Raw genomic sequence first — 6,000 nt, forward strand, 5'->3', positions numbered from 1 at the left:
AGGACCTAGCTTTGTCCAGTTTAAATCATATACATGTTTTAACCTAGCAACTAGATCACTGAAGTTTATAAAAACGTAGTTTATTTCTCAACATTTAGGCTGTTTATTTTCTCTTTATGCATTTCATTCAGCTGAGGTACTAAAAACAAACTATAAATATAGAGCCAGATCTTTGGAAGATGCAAATTAGTGTAGTCCCATTGAAGCAACTGATTTATAATCCACTTCAGTTTTGACTCTCCTGTGCTACAACATGACTATTTTCTATTTGCAACATTACAGGGAAAGACAAAGTCAGTCACAAAAAAAATCATGACCACTTTTCTATTCATGTTAAGTTTTGGAAAGTTTTTAAAAAGAAATCCTAAATTTAGGATATGTATTATTGTCCTTTGGAAGTGTTCTTTCAACCAGAAAGTAGTATTTGCTTTCTTGTGCCCCTCTTCCGTTTCTTTCAATTTTTCCCCTTTTCGTCCTAATTTTTTTTTGACAGGTTTTTGTTTTTTCTGTTTTTTTTTACTCTTCCTTGTCCTCACAATGAAGATCAAACATGATCACATAGGATCTACATGCAATCTCAGGAAAACAAATGGGAATAGCTTCATTTCATGTCTCTGTGAATTCATCAGCTGAATTTACCATTCCTTTTGATATCAATACACAGAGAGCAATATTTTTTCTTATTATCAAGTGAGGCTGTGCTCAGATGGCAAGCTCACAAAAAGAGTTAATTTCCTGATCACCGAGCAAAAGGCAAAAAATGACTGGTTCCAAATACGTCTTAAAGAGAATTTGACCTTTTCATTCCTCTTCTCAAATAGCCTTAATTTTCCTGAGCAATGATCACTAAAACAAAAAGCTACAGCAGTGGACCTAAATACAGACATGGTTGTATGTCCATTCTTAATATATACACATTCCTTTATGTCATAAAATCAGAAAAGATCTAAATAGAAAAGATCTATTAGGTCATCTAGTCCATCCTCCTGCCAATATGTGCTTGTATCACATTATTCCCCAACTCCAAACATTCTCAATTTGTACACTTTTGCAAAATAAATTATCCCATTAATTACATTCCTCATTTGCCATCACAAACAAAAGTTTACTAAATTGAATTTATAATACACCTATCCCGCACCTCATCACTACTCTACCCAGGGCTGGCTCCAGCATTTTTGCCGCTCCAAGCGGGGGAGAGGGGAAGGCGCAATCGACAGCACTTCGGCGGCAGCTCTACCAATGCCGCTTCATTCTTTGGCGGCAATTTGGCAGCAGATCCTTTCCACCTGATTGCTCCGCTGGTGCCTGGAGCCAGCCCTGACTCTACCCACACTCATTTCCCCCTGCCACTTACTATAACATTCCACACCTGGAAGCAGCTTAAAATGGACGCCATTAAAATAAAATATGCCAAAGAAATGTTCCATCACTTTTCCCCAAAGTGGAACTGGCCTGGAATATGGGCAAGATGCAGCGTTGCCCCATTGCCAGCCAATACTTTATGGAACCTCAGGAGTTGAAAAGGGAGGTCTGGGCCCTACTATCCTTTATACTAAAGCCTCTTTATGCCACACAGTGCTTGAAGTGTTTTAAAGCCCCTGTACACTGCTTGAATGCTGTAAAAGGGCTTCAATTAGGGTTGACAGGTCTCTGGTTTTCGACTGGAAAGCCCAGTCGAAAAGGGACCTTGGCAGCTCCAGTCAGCACTGCCAATTGTGCCATTAAAAGTCCAGTTGACATTGTTGCAGGGCTAAGGCAGGCTAGTTCCTACCTGTCCTGGCATTATGTTGCACCCCAGAAGCGGCCAGCAGGTCCAGTTGCTAGGCAGGGGGACCACTGGGCTCCGTATGCTGCCCCCCCCCACCCTGAGCACTGGCTCCGTACTCTGGTTGGACAAGGAACCCTGGCCAATGGGAGCTGGGGGGGCAGTGCCTGCGGGCAAGAGCGGTGCACAGAGGCTTCTGGTCCCCAACTGACCAGGAACCAGGCCTGCTAGCCACTTCTGGGGCCACGTCTATACGACGCGCCGTATCGGCGCGTTACAATCGATTGCTCGGGGATCGATATATCGTGTCTCATCTAGATGCAATATATCGATCCCTGAGCACGCTTACATCGATTCCGGAACTCCACCAAAACCAACGGAGTTCCGGAATCGACATGGCGAGCCGCGCACATCGATCCCGCGCGGTGAAGACAGGTGAGTACATCGATTTTAGATAATCGATTTCAGCTACGCTATTCTCGTAGCTGAAATTGCGTATCTAAAATCGATTTTCACGCTTCGTGTAGACCTGGCCTGGAGTGCAGCACAGAGTCAGAACAGGCAGGGAGCCTGCCTTAGCCCTGCTGTGCCACTGACCAGGAGCTGACTGAGGTAAGCCCACACCCACACCCAGAGCCCCAACCCCCTGCCCAGTTTGGAGCCCCCTCCAAACCCAGAGCCCCATCCTGCACCCCATTCCCTTCATTCTCAACTCCATCCCCCAGTCTGCACTCCGAGCTGGAGCCCTCACCCCCCTACACACCTCAAACCCTGGCACCAACCCATAGCCCCCTTCTACACCCTGACCCCACCTCAGAGCCTGCACCCCCAGCCGAGAGCCAATACCCCCCTCCTGTACCCCAATCTCCTCCTCAACCTGCAGCTCCCTACCACACTCCGAATCCCTTGGCCCCCATCCTGGAGCCCCCCTCCTCCAGCCCAAATACCTCATCCCCAGACCCACCCCAGAACCCGCATTCCCAGCCGGAGCCCTCACCCCCTCCCACACTCCACACTGCCCTAGCCCAGTGAAAGTGAATGAGGGTGGGGGAGAGTGACTCACTGAGGGAGGGAGAATGTAGTGAGCAGGGGCGGGGCCTCAGGGAGGGGCGTGGCAGGGGATGGTGCCTCTGGGAAGGGGTGGGGCTAGCGTGTTCAGTTTTGTGTGGTTAGAAAGTTGGCAACCCTAGCTTCAGGATAACTACTATTCAGATGGAGATGCTTTCTCAAAAGTGTTCTTGTGATGGGTGAGGCCATCTGTTGCCAGCTGTAGAACAAGCAGGGAGCTGCTGTGTTAGGACTCTGGCTATATTAAATTTTGTTGGATTTTTTTGGCCAGTGTGGTCAGGCCTCATTCTTTTGGATATGTTTCAAGGATTGAAACCTCTACAGGACAGGGGCTATATTTTTGTATACTGCCTATCTCATTTTCAGGACTGAACAAGTAACTGTGCCTTTGTGATGGCTTCCACTTTGGTGTATTCCCTTTCAGAAATAACTCTTGTACTCTTTGTAGTTCTGCCCCTCTAAATTCTGTTTCAGTGTTCTTTGTCTTTCACTTTTGACCAAGGATTCAGTTGTTCTAATATGTGGTACTTCTTCACATGCATAGAATGTACATAAGCTTTGGGATGAGTCTTTGCAACACAATGGAGAGGTTAAAAAAGCTTTTCAGTTCTCTATTTTTTCTTTTTCAACACTCTCCTTGCTAAAGGGTCAAATATTTGTCAGGCAACATGCTGATCCTAGGTATTATTCATTTTGAACATTAACATGCTCAACTTTCATTACACTTCCCCCATGCTGTGCTAATTGCATTAATAAACATTTGTACCCAGCAGTTTTTGTTACTTGTACCTACACAGGTTGAACTTGTATTAATGTGTTAAAGTCTATCACTCATCCAGAGTAGGTATGGCCCAATTTTAAAAGGTAAGTAATGATTTCCAATCCTCCGTGGGTTCGGGGACAGAATAGGTGCACTGCTCCTCTTGCATGTTGTAAGAGGTGACTAAAAGGGGGCTGCCTGGAGAGGGATGGGCTCCACCAGGTTAGAAAGCTGCCCAAGACACACCATATGATGAGCAAATCAACCATGTCCATACCAGATTGGTCGCAGCCTGGGTTAATAATGACCATGCCAACCATTTCCCACCAGGGCCAATGTGACAAGTACACGACTGGTTATCAAAGTCAGACTCAGGACTCACAGTTTGTCAGACCACTCTGTTTATTAGCACAGTGCTCTGCTAATGACACCCAGATAATGTGAGCACCATGCAAGACCCACTCTACCTCAATTTATACAGATAAAAAGGGAGCAAACTTGAGAAGATAAGAAAGGGAGCAGAACTGACAAGTTCACCGGAGGCTAGATATACATAGTTAATTTCCTTGCTAACTTTTACCAATCTCCAGCTAATGTTTTACCATTAGCTTAAGTGGACTCATTGTTTATGTCTTAATGTTCCTTTTCTTGACACCTGTATTTTAACATTTCAGCTCTTTTGCTTAAAGGTATATACAGTATTTCTTTAATCCTTTCTATTTTTACAATATAATTCATTCTACTTTCACATGGTGTAACCCCATCAAAGAGGATCTGTGGAAGAGATAACATCACCATAGCCACGTGGAATGTACGGACATTGAGACAAATATGGAGATTGAAAAAATTCATGTACAAATGGAACAATACACCTGGCACCTCCTAAGAATCTCTAACATCAGGTGGAAGAACTTTGGAGAGGCACTAACAGAAAAAGGCCATGTACTCTATTACAGTGGAGAGGACAAACATGTCAATGGTGTAGGATTTCTTGTGCTTAAAAATCTCAAGAATTCAGTATTAGGATGCCACCCAATATCTAGCAGGTTTATTTCCATCCGTCTAAAGGCTGTACTGTTCACTATCACGGTGGTACAAGTCTATGCCCCTTCAACAGACTATGATGATGAGCAAATTGAAGATTTCTACAATCAGCTTCAAGACATCGGTAAGGTACATAAGAAAGATATTCTGATTGTACAGAGAGATTGGAATACTAAAGTGGGTATTGACACAGGCAGATTGGCGAGATTATTGTGGTCCTTTCTGTGATGCAGTAACCAATGAGAGAGGACTGAGACTTTTGGAATTTGCCAGCTATAACCATCTGGTTCTTGCAAACACATTAGGAGCATATAAAGCATCCAGATTAGCAATGTGGCATGCACCTGATGGTTTACATCACAGTCAGATTGACTACATCATGGTGCAAAACCGATTTCATTCTGGGATCAACAAAGCGAAGAACAAGGAGCTTCCCCGGTGCTGATATTGGAAGTGATCATGACCTTGTGATGCTAAATTTTTGGCTGTGGCTAAAGAAAATTGTCAGGTCCACCAGAAACAAGTTTGACTTAGAAAGACTTAGAGACCAAAGCATTGCAGAGTCATTCCAAGCAATGATTGGTGGAAAATTTGCCTCACGGCTTGCTCTAGAGGAAGATGTAGAAACAATGACCAACAATTTCAACACTGTAATGAATGAAGTGGCAATGAACATTCTTGGGAAACACCATAAGAAGAGTATCAGAGGGGTAGCTGTGTTAGTCTGGATCTGTGAAAGCAGCAGAGAATCCTGGATTCTCTGCTGCTTTCACCATAAGAAGAGACAGTCCTGTGGCACCTTATAGACTAACAGACGTATTGGAGCATAAACTTTCGTGGGTGAATACCTACTTCATCAGACGTCACCCACGAAAATTTATGCTCCAATACGTCTGTTAGTCTATAAGGTGCCACATGACTCTGCCGCTTTTTATAGATCCAGACTAACATGGATACCCCTCTGATACCTGACACCATAAGAAGACAAAACCATGGGTCACAAGTGAAATACTACAAATGTGTGACATTAGAAGAGAACTCAAGAGAGATAAGAACAGCACTAAGGGTGCTGATAAATACGGAGTGATTGGCAGAAAGATCAAGAAAGGAATTAAGGGGCCAAGGAGATATGGATTGAAAAACAATGCTCTAAAATTGAAGAGAGTCAATAATAAAAGTACCAAATGAGTCTTCCAGATTATAAAAGATCTGATGAAGGAAAGATGGACCAAAGCTAACGCAATTCAAGACAAAGAAGGGAACAGTCTTACAGAAGAAAAGGACATCATGAATAGGTGGACAAATGACTGCTCTGATCTATACAACCACCAGAGAAATGGAGATCCTACTTTGCTAGACA

The sequence above is a fragment of the Chelonoidis abingdonii genome, chromosome 6 (genome assembly GCF_003597395.2).
Source record: "Chelonoidis abingdonii isolate Lonesome George chromosome 6, CheloAbing_2.0, whole genome shotgun sequence".
NCBI classification, from domain to species: Eukaryota; Metazoa; Chordata; order Testudines; family Testudinidae; genus Chelonoidis; species Chelonoidis abingdonii.